The sequence below is a fragment of the Physella acuta genome, unplaced genomic scaffold, assembly GCF_028476545.2.
Source record: "Physella acuta isolate Inbredline_101_S28 unplaced genomic scaffold, ASM2847654v3 ptg000583l, whole genome shotgun sequence".
NCBI classification, from domain to species: Eukaryota; Metazoa; Mollusca; class Gastropoda; family Physidae; genus Physella; species Physella acuta.
The window spans coordinates 132558-152693 of NW_026732102.1; the positions used below are offsets into that span (position 1 = coordinate 132558).

General features: G+C 35.5%; 1 long non-coding RNA gene across 2 annotated transcripts in view; it reads left to right on the forward strand.

Annotated features, from left to right (window-relative positions):
• The window catches only part of LOC131947129 (uncharacterized), a 33521-nt gene that overhangs the window by 715 nt on the left and 12670 nt on the right, over window positions 1-20136 (forward strand). The window contains exon 1 of one of the 2 annotated variants that reach the window (XR_009387839.1): window positions 16872-16923. The exons of the other annotated variant lie outside the window; for it this stretch is intronic. This is a non-coding gene — a long non-coding RNA (uncharacterized LOC131947129). Of the gene's footprint in view, window positions 1-16871; window positions 16924-20136 lie in introns of those variants that run through there. 2 annotated transcript variants of the gene reach the window in all.

A 20136-nucleotide genomic window follows, 5' to 3' on the forward strand; every position in this document is an offset into this window, starting at 1 on the left:
AGTTTTTTTCTTCTGAGGCGGGCTTTGTCGCAGGAACATTAACTCTTCGTGCATGTCTTACATTAAAAATGAATTATCGTTCATGACTAACTCAAAAATCTACTAGCCATACGAAACATGATGATTACCTGATCGTTGTTTAGTAGGCTAATGTTGACAGGTAATTTAAAGAGAGTTTATCGGATTCTGAAACTAAGATGGCTCCAGGTTGCTGTAGAAGCACCATTTTTTTTAAGACCCCATAAGATACTATTTATAGCAGGGGCTTAGCGGGGGGTGGTGGGTGCGGACCACACCGGGTGACACCATAGCAACAAAAAAAAATTGCAAAATGTACATAAGAAAATTGCTTTTTGCCAGTTCCATTAACGATTATTAATTAAAGTTAAATAGTGTTTTAAGTACAAATCTACAATTATTACTAGATGGTGAGGGGTGACACCATGTCGTGAACTTTCTAACTATAGAGAAAACAATGCTACATCTAACTGTATTGTTAACAGACTATAGATGAAAATCGTTATTATTAAGTCTGCAGTGATTAAAGCTTATGCACATACATGTATGCGTATGCGGTGACACCACGAAGTGCCACACAAGGTGACACCCGACCTAGCGGCTCGACTGATTTATAGTAAGAATTTTTGTATATGAAAGTAAAACTTAAATTTTGTAGACAACTTTTTTATGCTGTCTTCATATGCACACTTAAAGAACATGTAATCTGATGTGTAACTTAAGCCATTCGTTTACCTTTAATTTATTACATGAGCTCTGACTAAGCGTAAAGCCTAGTGCCTATTGTAAAAAAAAATAAACGGTCATCTATGGTCAATTCTTCTTTTCCATAATTAGTTGTAAAATTTACGTGGTATATAATACAAAAATTACTAGATAAATTTCTGAACACATTTCGGATAATCTCTCACCGTCATTTTATTGTTAAATTTATTGTCCTAAATATATAAATAAAATATGTAAACCGTTGTGATTTTAAAATTTCACTTATTTATTTTTTAACATTTAAAAAGTGTATTGCCACTCAGAGTAAAATTGACAATAATACGCTTTTTATCCATTCAACAATAATGTTCGCGGCTTACTCATTAAAGATAATGAACGCCATTAGATTAAAAATTATATTTTTTTGCATTGTCATTGAAAAACGAGGCCTACTCATTTGTAAGCATGAAAGAAATTTCCTCATTAAAATTGTCAAACTTGAATTGCAGTATTAAACCCCAGACCCCCCCCCCACACACACACACTTCACACACACAACAATGTTCAAATATTTGGGTCGTTCTATTAACACGAGACATGGTCAGTTGAGGAAGGATACAACGGGCGCTAGGTTGATAGTTTTTTCTCAAAACCAAAACCAAAATCACCAACTCAACCCCCTTCCCTTCCTCACACAACCCACCCCGAAGCAAGTCCCCTTCAACGAAATATTACGTATATAGAATATATATACTTTTACCAGGGTCCAAACCCACCCCGAAAATTTAGTCAACCCCCACCTCCGAATATTTCAAGTACCCCCCCCCCCCCCCCTCCGGAGAGGAAAAAGTCTGAAAAAAACACTGGTCGCATTTATATATTGTACAGACTAAAGGTAGAGCCTACTTCTATAATATAGACCCGTTTCCTACTTTTGGCCGATAAATCTCACTCACTCAGTGTTTCTTTCAGACTTTTTCCCCGGGGGTGGGGCACTTGAATTTTTGCAGGGGCGAATAAAATTTCCCGGGGCAGGGGAGGCCGACACTGGTAAAAATATATATTCTCTATATAAATAATGTTTCGTTTGGGGGTGTTGAGGATTTGAAGTTCTACCGGCGGGGAGGGGGGGGGGGGGGCTTTGCCTCTACCCGAAGAGATGCATGAAAGAAACTCTGCAAGCAAACCACTTTTAAAATTAGACACATGAATTTGGCGGTAATGTCAGTTTTTTTTATAATAGAGCATCTATGACGTCATTTCTTTTTCAAAATCTTGTCTAAACTATTACGATTTATTAAAACAGTTATCTAAAACGCGAAATAACGTCTAAAATTCGTTTTTCTAACATTGCTTTTTTATAATGCAAAAGTGTGACGTCGCAACATCTGAACCCCTTCCCCTCATCACACATCGTCATAAAATTACGGACCCTCCCTCCCCCCTACGAGTGTGACGTCATTTATAGATGACCCCTTGAGACTATTTTTTACTATACATTCCATGTGACATCACGTTTCGTTTTTCAAATTACTATGCCTGTTTTTACTCTGCTTGAGTTTTCTCTATAGCGTTCTTGACAAATAGATAGATTAGATAGATAGATAGATAGATAGATAGATAGATAGATAGATAGATAGATAGATAGATAGATAGATAGATAGATAGATAGATAGATAGATAGATAGATAGATAGATAGATAGATAGATAGATAGATAGATAGATAGATAGATAGATAGATAGATAGATAGATAGATAGATAGATAGATAGATAGATAGATAGATAGATAGATAGATAGATAGATAGATAGATAGATAGATAGATAGATAGATAGATAGATAGATAGATAGATAGATAGATAGATAGATAGATAGATAGATAGATAGATAGATAGATAGATAGATAGATAGATAGATAGATAGATAGATAGATAGATAGATAGATAGATAGAGATGGATGGATGGATGGATGGATGGATGGATGGATGGATGGATGGATGGATGGGTGGGTGGGTGGGTGGGTGGGTGGGTGGGTGGTTGGGTGGGTGAATGGGTGGGTGAATGGGTGGGTGGGTGGGTGGGTGGGTAGGTAGGTAGATAGTAGGACATTACCCCCCGGTCATAGCTTAAGGTTCAGCTAGGGTTAGAGCTAGGGTTTGAGTTAGGATTGGGTTAGGGCTAGGATTAGGGTTAGGCTTAAATCAATGTCTAGAGTTGGGTTTGGTTTTGGGTTAATTTTAGGGTGAGGTGAATTCTTAGGTTTTTCGTCTTTGTCTTAAGGTTAGGATTAAGGTAATATATAGGTATAGAGTTGGAGTTAGAATCAGGATTATATTTTTAAGGATGGGGGGGGGGGGGGTTAATTCCCCAGGGGGTTAGTTGACAAGGGGGTAATTGCTCCGGGGGGGGGGGGGGGGTAATGTCCTGTAGCCGTTAATACATGCTGTGACGAATATACTTTTTATTCCTATGTTGTAGCCCAATAGTCGACTTAATCATTGTATGTACGTCGTGGATTTTTTTCCCAAAATATTTTTATCTAACAGAAAACTTCCTTAAGCTGCATGGAGATTGAAAATATAAATAATAATCATTAAAAAAGTTTTAAAAAACCCACGTTTTCTGATTGAACTAAAAAGTAGAAAATAAATGCTATAGGCCCTACATCACAATAATGCAAGCGATCACTCTACTATAAGCGATGAAAAACGTGGGGCGCCGAAGTAAAAGTTATATTACTATTGATTAGATAATACTATTGACTTTTATTAGGGAGCTTGTAGAGAGTCAACAGTATTAGAAACTGTAAGAAAATCACGGCGCCCCACGTTTTTGCTCGCTTATAGTAGAGTGATCGCTTGCATTATTGTGATGTAGGGCCTATAGCATTTATTTTCTACTTTTTAGTTCAATCAGAAAACGTGGGTTTTTTAAAACTTTTTTAATGATTATTATTTTCTACTTTTTAGTCTTTGTCTGTTTGTTTGCATTAAAATCTTGCTATCGATTTTATCTTTTCACTTTTTTTGGGTAAACGAAGACAACTCGTAAAAAGACAACTCGTAAAAAGACAACTCGTAAAAAACACGTTGTTTGAATACGTTACTGACTAGAACACATAGATTTGAACCCGTGTCGAGTGGGATAGCAATCGTGTGCCCAACCACTCGACCATATCGTCTCCCCCAAACTGGCCTACCTCCTGTAAGTTTAAACTCGGTTCAAGCTAAATTCTCTGCCCCTAAGCCTGTGGCGACATGTGATCGTTCGCTTCACTGCGCGCGAGGTACGCGTCGCTGGGTTTTTTTCTAATGGCTAGCAGAGGAGAATTATATATATAGATTATATAGCGGTCTAAAATGCTCAATAAAATGTTTCCATTGATCAATTTAGTAATAATAACAATTGAATATTCAATGGTCATCCAAAAGAAAGCTTCCCTGAAAATTTCAGAGCGCTAGCTAACTGGGAAGTGCCAGAAATTTCGATCGCAAGATTGGATTGGAAAGACAAACAAATAAATAAATAAACACACAGAGAAAGCAAGTTAAAGAAAACGTGGGAAAATACAACGCTCGCCGAAGCCGCGCATTTCTGAACTGTTTTGAACTGGAAAAAAAAATCATATTTTATTTTTCCCATTAAGAAAGGTTTGGTAAATGCGCATACTAGGGCGGTTGGGTTCGTCACTTCCAAAAAAGTTCAGAACAACTGCTACAGAGGAATTATTTTTATCATGTAAAAAGTTAAAAACGATACTTTGAGAATTGTCAACGTCTTACATCGTCATGATTCGGGGAAAAAACAACAGTTTTGCAATCTTGTCAGTACTTTAGTGTGAACATGATACTTGAATACCATAACAGTTAGGTGGATGAATTGTCAAATATGAGTTTCATTATCAGTTCCAATTTTGAGCTATTTCTGGAAACTGTTAAGTGGTACTGTTCCTGGTTTCTTAAAAATCGCTAACTTGAGTACCGTTTCAGTTTGCTAGACGAGATTTCACATATTAGTATGACATCATATAAGTCATAACTTAATATAAGCAGGTTTCTTTCACATTTTGACCTATTTTCTTACATCGGAAGTGGTACTTTACACTATTTCCGTGCGAGCACGATATTTTTGGTACTGTTTCTGTTATGTGTACGAAATGCTAAATAAAAGTATTAGATCCTACATGTGGGTATCTTCAAATTTGTGGGTATCTAAATTTTGAGCTATTCTCAATATCCGGAAGTGGTATTTTACTCCGTATCCGGTTCAATTTTCCTATTATTTTGGTATTGGTGCACTTAGGTGGACGAAATTTCATATACAAATAGCAGTTATACAAAGTTTTATCTCAAAATGTGAGCGATTTCCGTCATCCGGAAGTTTTACTCTCGTGTAAACATGATAACATGAGTATTGTTTCGATGATGGTCGAAAATCAATGTATAGATATTATATCTTATTCGTATGTTTCTATATACTTTTGAGGTACAGTGTTACGTATTTCAGATTTCCCATAAACCTTTAGAATTTGTTATGTTCTATCATATTCTCATAAAGAAACATATTGTAAGAATTTTTTTCCTCTGTGTGTTTTCGAAGAAAAATTAGCGGTTTCTTCACAAACTTAGCTACCGGTACCATTTGTATAGCTCGATTCCACTACAAATGCCATAATGTTACATACGAATGCACGAGAAAGTTTAGGAAAGCCCGCTTTTGCTTTATTGTAAGGGGTCGATGTGGTCGAGTCAGTAAAGCTCATGGTTGCTAAACCGAATAGTCTGGAGTTTCGAACCATCGGATAGATGAGGTTCGACAGCTGTGGACAACAACTCTTCTAGGAGAGGCAACCCAAAAATCAAACAACTTCTGCCTTGTTGTTGTTTGTTCTTGGTTAGACAAAGGCTGCGGAAGCTAATCTATGAAGAAAAGGAGGCTGAAATCGGAGTCATCGACTTGCGCATAACAAGTTGACACGTATACTTAATTGTGTTGGAGGGAATCTCTTCCATCACTAAAGTTAAGAACGATGAAAAAAAGAAGCTTTATTGTATCAATGTAATTGTTCCATGGTTTACGATTAACGTAACAATGTAATGCCTGACCAGTTCAAAAGCTCAAAAACGAAAAACAATGGGTTATGTGTGGACAGGAAAAACAGAAAAGCAAAACATGAAGAAGAAATGGCGATGGATTGGGCACACGTTTCGGAATGACGCTGATAATAGAGCCAGACAGGCCTTTGAGTGGCAATGGGACGGCGTGGTCGGAAGTTAAAAGCAGGACTGTTAATGCGAAAGTCTCGTGCTCGGTTTCCGATCTCTAATCTGTGGCACGTCCATGACTCAACGCAAGAGACACCGATTCTATGCGTGCAATGTTAGAAATTCTGGTTTAGAATAATAAATCCATGGGCGGAGACAAAGGAGCACGAGGATCGGATTCTCCCACTTAGACTAATATTTTCAGTACAAAATTGCTTTGTTTTTTCTAAGGAAAAGTAACTTAAATCTCGGTTGCTGTTAAAAAAAATTCTCTTTAGAATACAACGTCAAAGTTATTAACACCTATGTGTCAATGAACAATAGTTTTTTTTTTAATAATGAAGCCCCATTTGCTTTCCATTTCACCTACTTATCGCCAAGAGAAGCGTGGGTCAAGATTTAATCTCTCCTCTTAAAATCTGCTGTTTACGTCATCCTAGCTGGAAATGGACGTCAATCACAGAACCCACTATCCTCACACATTCTCTTCATCAGTTTTTAAATTTACCTTTAGCTCGAGTGTCAGTTTCAAGTTTTCGTTGCTTTGTGTAATATGGGAGACATTTTCGATTTTCATTGGTTAAGTTCCCCTCTGGTGACGTTGTCTATCTGTTTATGTCGAGTATGCCCCAATTTTACATCTCTTGGGCATTTCCATTATTGTATAATGAGGACAGGTCACTTGCAGACCAGATGTATGTTAGTCCAGCTGAACGTCGATTATTTCCTTTTTTTTAAAGAAATCCTAACCTGCCGAGATATTTTCTCTCAGGCCAGATGCAACTCAAGGAAGTAAAGACAACTGCGAGTAGTTTTCCGTCCACGTTCGGCGTCAAAACGACCCCGTCAAAACGACCCCGACAATGCGGCCCCGACATAAGAGCCCCGTCAAATTGACCCCGTCAAAATGGCCAGCGACATATGGACTCCGTCATATAGGCTCCCGTCATTTAGGCTACCGACAAATAGGCTCCCGTCATTTAGGCTACCGAAAAATAGGCTCCCGTCATTTAGGCTCCCGACATACAGGCTGCCGTCATTTAGTTTCTCCACAAAGGGGCACCTGTCATTACGACTCCCGACAAATAGGCCCCCGTCATTTTGGCTAACGACAAATAGGCTCCTGTCAATTTGGCTCCCGACTAAAGGACCACTGACAATACCGTTTCTGTAGAGACTAAGTCTCCCGACAAAAAGGTCTCATTAAATATGACACCTGCCAGTGGGACCCCTTCATCAATATTCTTTAGAGTTAGCTTATCCAGCACTCTTAAGTAATACAACGTATGCATCTCTTGTTTGGCAGGCCTTATTTGTATATTAGTTTTATCTATTATAAGAAATAGTATCTATGAGTTCCATAAATGAGTCAGTTATAGGCTTCTCCAACTCAATGCGTGGGGAGAGGGGCCCACGCTATACATTCCTACTCGCAGTATGCTTGTAGGTTATCAAAACAAAATGCCGTTATCCTGTAAACATCATGTATATCATACATTTACACTTTTGTGCTCGCTTTTAAGCAACAGATCTTTACTGTTGTAAATTAAACATCAAAACTTTAGAATTGGTGGAATTTAGCTGTTAAGGGCTCGAATTGTTTGTGAATTGATGTTGGTTCATGATAAACAATTTCATTCAGGCATTTAAAAGATGTTATAGTGGTATTGGTGGTAGGACAAAATGGTTACTTTTATGCCTATAGTGGTCATGCCATTTATTTGTCTGAAGCCAATATGTCCTGAGTCATTTAGTCGTAAGCCAAAATGTCGGGAGCCCAATTGTCGGGAGCCAATATGTCGGGAGCCCAATATGTCGGTAGCCTATTTGTCAGTAGCCAATATGTCGTAAGCCCATCTGTCGGGAGCCAATATGTCGTGAGTCCATTTGTCGGGACCCTTTATGTTGCGAGTCAATATGACCGAAATCCAATTGACGAAAGCCAATAAGTCGGGGCCCTTTTGACGGGGCTATTTTGACTGGGTCGTTTTGTCGCGGGTCGATTTGACGGGCTCATATTAACGGGGCCGATTTGACAGGGCACCTTCCGTCCAACCCTGGAATTGTTTAACATATATGTCCCACCCTCGTGTACCAGTACCAAGGGAATTGATATTATTTGCTCATTGAAGGAGACTTCTTCCAACTCGGCGTTTCACACAAATCGAATTTTCAATTACTGCGTAAGAACGTAAGTAAAGCAGGCTGAAATCGATGTCAACGGCATGTATGGCGCATAACAAGTTGACACGTAATACTTAATTGTGTTGCAGGTAATCCCGTCCTACATATTACAATTATTAAGAACATAGAAGAAGAATTACTGCGTATTAGAAAGGTGTGATACTTACTGTGCAATTTAATTAGCCCGAATCGAGGACTGTGTTAAAAAGCCTAAAATTGATTTCCTTTCGTAATTTATCATTCAGGGTGCATACTACACCGTTAGAAACACTTGCTGTTCACTCAATAGACATTGTAGAAATACCAATATTGCTAATAACTGAGTTTTAAAGAACATAAACATCCATTTGTAGCCCACTTGTTTTAAAACTTGATTGTTTAAACAAGCTAATGCTTTGAAAAGCAAGACAAGCATGTAGCTTATATATAACTTAATATGTTCTGCATCCAGCTTGGTTAAATAAATCATTATCTGTGCAGTCTAAAGCTATCTCAGATCTTGAGGGGGGGGGAGGGGGGGGGGGAGGGGGTGACACCTACTGAAGTTTACAAAATGTACCTTGAAAATTTTTTTATTTTTTTTGCGAATTGTATTAACTGATACTGATACAGTAAACGATTCTGCGGCTAATGTTTATGTTTTGGTTATTGTTTAACATTATCAATTTTATAGCAAAAAAACTTTTGAACGATTTCCGGTAACGGGAATTGATGATTTACTTAATTTCCGTGGGAACTCGATAACTTGAGAACTGTTTCAGTTATTTAGACGGCATTTCATATATAAGTTCCGGAAGTAGCCCTTTACATTAGTTCTAATTTCTCAAAAAGGTAATCAATGTTTCCTTTAAAAAGCACTAATTTTCCGTTCTATTATTAAGTATTAAAATAAAGCGAGAGTGATCTGCCCTAAACGTTCTCGTATATTCTTATTTAATTGACAGGGTAGTTATTGCTCCGGGGGAAGGGGGGGGGGGGGAAGAATTCCAGGGGTAATTGAAGGGAGGTGGCAATGTCCTGATCCCGTATATATATATATATATATATATATATATATATATATATATATATATATATATATATAATGACATTTACCCAACTCTGGCCTGCTTAATGGTAAACCACATTTTCATAATACTATGCATTTTTTCTAGGAGCGCTTTTGTAGTTTTATTTACTACATAATATATAGAAATTGTAAAAGATGTTACAGCTGTTTAATGAAAATGTTAAACAGTAGGCCTACAAGCTCTTTAGCTGATTTTTTACCTAAGGACAGTATGGATCAAATAGAATACCTACAGCGACTAGATGTGTTTCTTTACATAACTTAACCATAATTTATCATGCAGAAATATTTCTTCTAAAAGGTATGCATCTTTTTACACAAAATACTTTTTTCCAAAACTTTTCGTTTTGTTTTTGTTTTCAATTCAAAAAGTAAGTTTTATAGTCTCGAAGTTGTGTTTTTTCTTTAAAATTGGTTTTTATTTGCGTAGAGTTTGAAATCTCATTTAAGATTGACAGGATATTGGCATTAATATTTCTGTTATTTTCAATAAAATTTCTTTAGCTTTTTACTTTCTCGTGCACAAAAATCACTTGAAAATGACAGTTTTCATCGTTTTACACCTCTGCACTTCATCATACACGAAGTATAAGGGACTTGTTTTTAATCGGGCAAAAGTTATAAATGCAGATGTATACAAATTCGTCGTTCTATGCGTAATCGAGTCGGAAAAACTGGGCTTCGCAATTATGTTCGTATGTCTGTGTGTGTATGTGTGTATGTGGTTCTGTATCTGTGAACATGATAACTTGAGTACCGTTACAGCTAGGTTGATGAAATTTAATTATAAGTATCATATCAAATTTTTAGTTCTGTATCAATTTTTCAGCGATTTCCGGTAACCGGAAGTCGAACTTACCCTATTTTTTTCAAAGGCCTATAACTGGAGTACTGTTTCAGATAGATAAACAAAATTTTACATTTAAATTTAAGTAAAAGATCTAATTATCTACCTTCTTTCAGAATTTTGAGTAATTTCCGTTAACCAGAAGTAGTACTTAACGCTATTTCCGAATTCTCAAAAAAACGCCTAGGAATTTTTAAAGTACCAGTACTTCGCACTATTATACACATATCGTTTGACGTTCACTTGGTGCGCAATTCTTTTTTCTAAGAGATTCTATTCTATTTTGAAAAGTTTAAGTAATTAAAAATGGATTAAAAATCATGTCTATATCCCGAGTTGCCTTCCCGCGTAGTGTTATATAAGGATCTTCGAGAAAATATAGGGGAGATCATTCCCGGTTTATTTTTATGGACCTGCATAAATGTTTCGTGTTTTAAAACTTGTTTTCATTTCTTTTAAATTAAACAAAATGTGAAGGCATAGAACCAGTTACTTTTGGACTCGACGCTACCGGTTAAAGGAAGTCAAGGATGATCCCTGCCTGTGAAATAGGTTACCTTTCTCAACTTGCTCCGCATGATTTTCTAAAAGTCTATAGGCTTTCTTACTTTATTAGTATAGTCTTCATTTATATGTATTCCAGTCATTTTGGTCGGATAATTTCTATTGTCTTAGTTGTTTGTTTTTATTTTACACTAACAAAGATGCTTAACTATTTATAGATAATGTCTTTAGTAATGTAAATGATTGGTAATTGAAAAGCGTGTTTGAAATTAGAATGCATTGACTGGATCGTTGTATATTAAGCCTTTTGACCACAATTAGTTCTGTTTAAACGTGATAAATGAAGCTTCTCTTATTATAGTTAGACAGACACCTATGTTATAGCTGTTTTTTTTATTTTATACAACAAGAACAATACTTAAATGCCTTATTGAAGTAAAGTTGACATTTATAAGCGATTTCGTAAAATGAAAAAAAAAATAACCTGAAAATTAGCTGCTCTATTCTTTTAAATAAGCAATCTAAACAATACTTTTAAACTGTTAATTGATTATTCAGTTTCTGCACAAGATATTAGACGATAGCTAACTGAAGGTAAAATATGGGACAGGCTAGCTACGATGTGCTTGACAGAATTTACCTCTATAGCAAGGGCAGCTACAAGGAAGTTAAAGCGATTGGATAACCACCGACCAACCGAATGATTTGAACTCTAACCCCAATACTCGCCTTTGACAAACAGTACTGATCCCCGGCACCCACAACAACCTAGCTGCACAAACGAAATAAAAATAAAGCGGGCTTCTCTATGAGAGAACAGTAGATTAGCAGATTATATTTGAAGTGTTGCATCGCGCAAAGTGTGCTTAAATGGTTCACAAATTACTATAAGGAAGATACGGGGTCTTACAAAAAGTTTCATCATAATTTTTTTTTTTAAAGTTTGGAAAGGTTGGCGGGGTGATGGAAGGGTGGATATGACGTCACATACACCTTTTAAATATTATTTACGGAGCTAGAATCAGTAGAAAAGCCGAGAAAGGTGTTCTTATATTGTGGAATGTTTTAGAAGTGGTGACTGCTGTGTCAAGTAAAAAGGCGCTAGCTATGGGTCGTCCATAGGCTTAACACTACCACACAACACAAAGAATATTTTGTGATGAGTGTGAGCCCGTGGAGTCATTGAGAAGCTCGCAAAACTTAAAGCTATTTTGTTTATTTTGTCGTTTTGATATTAGGATTTTAATATTGTGTTAGGTGATATGTAATTTTTCCCCATGGACAACTTTAGATGTTTAGCCACTGTTATCACCCACTACATTTGTAGTTAGACTTAAGCAACGCTGTAAAGAGAGAAATGTCTTGATGATCACCAATGGTTTACAGTTACACCCGAGTCACTTTTGACTCGTATCACGTGGTATTCAGTTTGCTAACGTAACCAGAGTTTCTTCCAGGCATCTCTTCTTTCACGACCCCCCTACCCCGAACGAATAGAATTTATACCGAAAATTTCAAGTATTCCCCCCCCCCCCTCCCCGGAGTAAAAAAAAAAGTCTGAAGGTAACCATAATAAATTCTCATTCATCAATTATGTAACTTAAATTTTTCAGCTGATGTAGTAGACCTGAGTAGAAGCAGCGCAGCTGCTACGTATTTTTGCGTGTAGTATATGATTATTTTAAGCTTGTTAGTCATTCAGTTATAATTATTTTCAGTTTTATAATTAAGCAAGTTTACAATAATAATAAATTGTATATTACCCCCCCCCCCCCCCCCAACCCCAGCAAAAAAAACTCTTCCAAAATCGAAGGACTATCTTTTTTACTTTCTCGTATACACGAAATAGGGGCCTATAGAGAAAGTCTTGTAATCGTGCAAAAAAAAAAATAGAGATTTTTAGAAATCTCCACCTTTTACACCTCACTGATACGGAAAAACAATTTTGCAATCTTGTCCGTATGTCTGTGTGTCTGTGTGTCTGTGTGTAAACACGATAACTTGAGTACCGTTACAGCTAGGTTGATGAAATTTCATATATAAGTATTTTATCAAAATCGTAGATCCGTATCAACTTTTGAGCGATTTCCGATAACAGGAAGTGGTACTTTTTTCACTTTGAATTTTTTAAAAGCCTATAACTTGAGTACTATTTAAGATAGATAAATGAAATTTCACATGTAAGTAAAAGATGTAATCCTCTACCTTCTATCAAATTTTGAGTAATTTCCGTTGACCGGAAGTAGTAATTTACGCTATTTCCGATTTCTCAAAAAACGCTTGTAAATTTATAAAGTACTAATAATATTCAGCACTATAATGCACATTTTGTTTTGGCGTTGTTTTAAAAAGTTTAAGTATTTAAAATGGATTAAAAATCATAACTATATCCCGAGTTCCCATACCCTGTTGTTTTAAATAAGAATATTCGAGAAAGTTTAGGGGAGATCACTCCCGGTTTATTTATTTTTTTGTCTATTATTTTACTACATGCATAAAACCGGCTCTATCTTTACTGTTAAAGCCAGGCAGATAGCAACAGGATCTAGCGACTCAAGCAACGAATTACCCAGCCACTATCATCCTGGTATCAACACCAGGTCTTAACTTCCTCCTCCTGATAATCGCACCCTGTACCGATCTCGGGATTGTCGGTAGAAAACTCGTCTTCTACCTCTAAACCACGACGATTCTAAAGTCATATTATAATTGTTTATCAGTTAATTGAAAACGATATCCAATTTATGAAAGGATTTCGGTTTAAGAAAAAAAATAGAAAATTTTTGTCTATACTTATTTTTGCTGGCAAGTGCTCACAGTCAGTCAAATAATCTCGCCATGGAAGATAATGAGCTATTTGAAAAGATGAAAAATTTTAAATAAGTATATCGCTATCCACCCCCCCCCCCCCTCAACCACCCATTCGCAAACGGTATAGCGTTTGTTACTTTGAAAATTTTGGTACCTTTACCAGGGGCGTAGCTAGGGAAGGAAGGGTGGGACGGCCGCCCCGGGCGCCGACCCAAAGGTTGCGCCAAACTGGTTAAAAAATTATTTAAAAACTCATTCTGAGCTGCATTACTGTCCAAGTTTTAAAAAAAAAATAGACTGCTGCTTGGCTTTTTTGACTAACTTAACTGTTTTCAATTTTGTGACAGCAAAAAAAACTGTCAAGGGAAAATGACTAGTAAAACGGAAAAAAAGGGGCGCTCATGTGGCGCAAATCTTATAGTTGGCCCCGGGCGCCGGAATGAGTCGTTACGCCTATGACCTTTACACGGTTTATCAGTGAAATAACGTTTCAAACATTTTGAATACTCAACATTCCGCCTTTAAAAAAGTGCCTGGCGAACATTATCCCCCTCCTATCTGTTTTTTTTTCAACTACGTCGTACGAAAACCTATAATTTAAGTTTAAAGCTGCTTTAAAAAGGAAAACAACACGTTGGTGCGACAAACAGTGTTTGTACCACAAACCAAAAACGCATTTGGTAACAATAGACAAGATTCATAAAAGTTGTAATTATGGAAAATGAACGCAGTTGGAGACAATACTGCCACGTGTATCTCAGAAAGAGATATACGGGGTCTTGATTTGCAAAGTAAACTTAATTGCGTATTAAAAAGTCTAAGTCATAGTATTTATTTTTCTAAAAACTGAATTGGATGCAAAGCCTAAATACTAAAACCAACATCGTTCTTAATGATGATGTAGATACGCATTTCAAGGATGGTACGAGTAAAAATATTATATTTAAAACAATGTGCTTAGTAACACATTATCTTTTTAAATAAAAAGAATATTTAAGTTGACAAGTCAAACATTTAAATTAGAAATGGAAACTAACGAAGATGTAACTTTGATGTATGTAGTAAGTATAAGGCTTTGTCAAGCATGTTAGCTAGCCTATATTGGTGCCTCAACTTTAGAAAACTTTGTAAACCGTATTGGGTTCAGGACTTTTGCTGAGCTTTCTTTTTAGCACTACGCCATCAGATTATTGAGCCTTTACATTACTATTCTCTATTTACACGCAATAAAAATAAATTTTGGCTTATACATGTTTCCATATTTAGTAGTTCCATATTTTTCTGTGTGAGTTTAGATTTCGCTTTGGAGTCCTCGTCTATTTTGGCATCACTTTTTAAATTGGTACATAGTATTCATTAGTTGTTTGACGCGAACATAGGCCTACACTACTTGTTTTTTTTTAAATTAAGCCACGGATTTCACTTTTAATTTTGTCTAGTTAAACTCGATGCAAGTCTTACATTTTAAATTTGGATTTTCTTAAAATAAAGGAAATTCTTGTTTTGTTTTGCGAAAACTGGACTCATTTAAGAACAACTTTCATCATTACTAGCTGTATTAGACGAAAAGAAAATTCAAACTTTTTTTCCATTGATACAATTATTATGTTTTGCTTTCACGAAGAGTCTATGTTTTTTGTTTTTTTCTTTGTTTTTTTTGTGGGCAAGTCTAAATGTTGCTTCTACGCATCCACTCTAAGACTTAAGTCCAGATTTGTGTATACATCGCTTGTTATTAAAATTTGGAAAGCTGGTGTTTTTACTTTCTCGTATATACGTAGTATAGAGAAAGTATTGTAATCGTGCAAAAAAAAAAAAAATCGAGATTTTTACAAATCTCGACGTTTTACACCTCACTGATACGGAAAAACATAATTTTGCAATCTTGTCCGTATGTCTGTGTGTGTGTGTGTCTGTCTGTCTGTCTGTCTGTCCGTGTGTAAACACGATAACTTGAGTACCGTTACAGCTAGGTTGATGAAATTTCATATATAAGTATTTTATCAAAATCGTAGATCCGTATCAACTTTTGAGCGATTTCCGATAACCGGAAGTGGTACTTTTCCTACTTTGAATTTTTTAAAAGCCTATAACTTGAGTACTATTTCAGATAGATAAATGAAATTTCACATGTAAGTAAAAGATCTAATTCTCTATCTTCTGTTAAATTTTGAGTAATTTCCGTTGACAGGAAGTAGTAATTTACGCTACTTCCGATTTCTCAAAAAACTAATGTAAATTTTAAAAGTACTAATAATATTGCGCACTATTATACACACCTTTATTAGGCGTTCGCTTGGTGCGCAATTGTTTTTTACTGAGATTCTATTCTATTTTTAAAAGTTTTAGTATTTAAAATGGATTAAAAATCATAACTATATCCCCAGTTACCATCCCCTTGTTGTTTTATATAAGAATATTCGAGAAAATTTAGGGGAGATCACTACCGGTTTATTTTCATACGTTATTATTATTTATTCATACCGTTTTCTTTTTTTTTCTGAGTATTTTTAATTTCAAGAAATGTTTTATGTAGCAAATGTTCCCAAATGTATTTATAATAACACTATTCGCTTTGTCTTGTTGTATTAAAATAGTAGCTTTGTTTATATCATTATACTCCTATTTGATACCTAACAACCATATTCCACTCTGCATCTATTAGAATGTAAGCTGAATAAAGTATCGGGGTGTGGGGGGGGGGGGGGGGGGGGGCGACAACACACGATTATTTACTAAAACTTGAGAGCAGTTTATTTTTGAATAAGGAAGTAAAAATTTGCCACCACTGACCAGTCTCGGTATCTAGAAATATTTACACCTCTATCGACTGAGTTCTCTGAAAAGAAGACGGATATAAACCCTCAACTTGCCCAAGCAGGATTGGCGTTCCATAAGGGGGGGGGGGGGGTGTGCTTTCCCGTTTTTAAAAGGGAAACAACCCGGATGTAAATAGTTGCGATTTTAATTGCAACTAAAATTAATATTACAATGCATTTGAGTAAACACCATGGGCGGATTTGTATAAGATTGTATTGTGTATAAAACAACATCATTTGAGTCAATTTGACATAATATATTTTTGTATTTTCATCTTTGATTTACTTGGCTCTTCTTCATTTAGTTTATACATCAAAGCCCTACTAGTAAAACCACGTTATGTTTTTGTGTTATAGCTAAAACACATTTTTATTATCTACTGCCGTATTTTTTTACAAGAAAATTTTTTTTCCCGGATCTGTACTACTAGAGTGCAAACCAATCAGGAAAAAAAACTGAACGAAAAACTCGAAAGTTTGGTTCCTTAATGTTTTTTGAGAATTATAGGAAGATATGTAGTCTATTGGGGGGGGGGGGGGGCGCTCTTCTACCCTGACGTGTCACTCGGGTTTTTCCAGAATATCTACTGCCTACTGGTCATTTATAAAAGTCGAGGTTTACGAACTTTTAGATCATTTTTGTATAGTTGGGATATTTTAAAAAGCCTGCAACTGCGATACGTTTTATAATGTTGAAAACGGTTTGTACTTAGCTTGTTTCTTAACGTTATGCAAATTGTGCATATAGTTTAATAAAGATGATTAAATTATTCAATAAGTATATTTATATTTGTATACTAAACTAGTTTCTCTGTGCTGTATAGGCAATATTCAGATATTGCTAATAAATTGGTTGTTGTTTTTAAAAATAAAAAAAACTGAAGCTAATTGTTGAAAAAAAATTACTGGAATTCTAATATTTTTTGTTATTTTTTCTTTTGGATATTTTGATTTACTTTTTACTAAACATATGTAATATAATGTGCTCGCATAAATAAAACTTGATTTTTGTTGTGTGAGTTTTTTAGTAGCTAAATATCGTTTTATTTTTTTTCAACATGTTTTATGTAGATAGTAGATGTCACTCTACCATCAATTTACAGGCAGTTTTTAACACCGCACTTCACGTTTAATAAAGCATTCAAACATATTAAATTTTTAAAAATACCTAACTTAGCTATTGCAGCGTACATCGACTTTAAAATAGTTGTGCAAGTTATGACTTAGCCACAGTTACATAGGACTACAGTTGCATAGAAAACGTCCCCACTGAGGCGGATGTTTTCCGCTACATTTTGGCTGCGCCACTGCGCGATTCAGTATATCGTAGTGTTACCCTTTTATTGTATGCAGTTTTTAATACTTAAAGGTATTTAAATTTTGTAATGAAGAAAAAGGTTTTAGCAAATCATTTGCACTATTTATCTACTAGAGGATAAGTATTTTATATTTGAAGAAAAGTAGTTAAATTTCCCCAAAATGATTGTTTCTACGGGCTTATTATGAGGTGTAATAAGAAATATCTATGTTCGTCACGAACATGTTTCTGCTAGCCTGACGAATATGGAATATGACTAGAATCAAGACATTTTTCCATATTCCTTCAAATACAAGTTCTATATGATCTGTTTAAAATTGTCATTGCTAGTTCATAAATATACGAAATGTTTGCAACATGTGGTACATCTCTACGAGGAGATTTGAAAGACGAAGCTGTATATATCTAAGGTTTCATCTAGTTAGTAAATTAGACTATCAGTTTTAATGATGGACTGCGTAAATCCTGTCACTATCAATTCTACTTACCTTTAACTTTAATCAATGGGTCGTTTCTTTAGAATACACGCACACAAATACAAAAGACTTGGTTTTGGGCGACTCGCCAACATCGAGGTTTTTATTCTTTATATTTTCGAATAAAATGTGTTGACTTCCATTTGTTAGACATTGACTAGTTTACTTAAGGGTGTCGTGTCTATAACTTAAACAAAACAACGTATTATCCCTTAAAAGTACTTGTTTGATTTGGTTGGAGTTTGATGTTGGTAGAAATTTCAGGCATGTTCAAGTTCTATGTGCTGGCATCGATATAACTTAGATGTTTTGGATGTCTGTGATTAGTTTATCGCTTTTTAGGAGCTAGACTTTGTCATGCACATACACGTGCAAAGTTTATTAAAGACAATACTATATTAAATGAGTCTAGGTTCCCCAGCTGCTAAAATATTTAGACTGACCGCTCAATTGTAAATAGTTTGGTCACCATCCGTCTTAGTTGGTAACATTTAGTTTTACCAGCTAGCTAAATTCGCGACGTACCTTTGTTTAAATAATTGGTGTTGACTAATTCGAAAACAATCCAATCCGTCGGATATGTATTTAACAAGAAATAAAACATTGATCTAGCAAAAGTAGCGTGCGGCGGAATTTCTCCCCGGGGACCAGCTAGGGTGTCGGGGGAGCGCTGTTAATAAAAGTATATTAAAAAATTACAATGACGACATGGGCTCCCAACCCGCAACTGACAGGATTGATGTCATATGCTCGGCCACGACGTTAGTTATCAATTTGACAAAATGTTTATTTTGTAAAACTTGAGACTAGTTGGGAAAAGACTAGTTCCCTCGAGTACAAAGATAGCACATCAGTGACCGGCTATTATAGAGGATGTAAAAACTTACTACATTTACATCGTCGTCTAATTGTATCTAGGATATGTAAATTTACAACTTGTCTCTACTTGACATTCGACAAAAATTTACCCCTCACCTAAATTAAGCTATATGCTTTTAGCTTTTCAAAGCACTTATCCGGATACAAGATTCTTAATTATTTCATTCTGGTTCTGGCAATATTATTTCGACCAATAAATCTCCACCTTCTGAATTTCCTCAGGTTTATTTTCAGAGTTTCACTCAGATTTTTATGTGGTATATTGAGATGTAAATAGGGAAATCTGGCATACAAACAATAGGTTTTCCTAAAATTAAGCTTGGATACACAAAATAAAAACTTAGCGCCAGATTTACAACATACATTGTATACTATCCAAAGAACGCCCAATTTACCGCCTAATTTGTACATTTTCGGCTGTACATATATTCAATTTACCGTGAGTCGACTAATTTATATATGCCGACTGTACGCTCATTTACCATACCCTAAAGGCTGCCTAAATACATTGTGTCGTCGTTGACAATACGAAAGTACGTGGTTTGGTTCAATATAGCTGTGTAACTCATGAACTCAGAGCAAATGGTAATGTGCAGATCACGGCTAAACTAAATACACTCTACGAGCTATAGTTATGTGATCGGACTTATTTTGAGAAATTGCGTATGCTTTTATTTCCATACAACATCATCTATTATTTTGTTGCCAAAACTATCATCGTTTTAAAAACTTTGAAAACAAGCCAGCACCTTTACTATGGTTTTGACAACCCTCGGAGAAGATGGGTTTTTTGTTCAGGTGTATAGATCTGCTTGCAAAAAGAAAACAACCAAAAAAATATTCTGTTTATTTCTAAATAAGTCTGTAAAAAAATCATTAAAAAGGAAGTTTTTATACAAAATAGCGTATGCCCTTATATGAATTCTCAACCAGTGTGTTTTGGTGTATACATTATGCCTAACTGCATTTGTTACATTCATTACTTATAGCATATCAGTTTGTTCAATTTTAAAATATTAATTTCACAATATACCGAAAATTGTGAAACTTATTTAGAATACATTTCATAATTACGCCCTATAGTCGCAATGTCCTAGCTCAAGTTGAGTTTAGTTAATTAATTTGTTGTCAGGACAAAGAAACCTTGAGACCCATGACGGTAATTATTGTACATTGTAGGAAATGCGCTTTATCTCCTTCTAATACAAAACTAATGATAACTCAAATTTGTGTCCAATTTG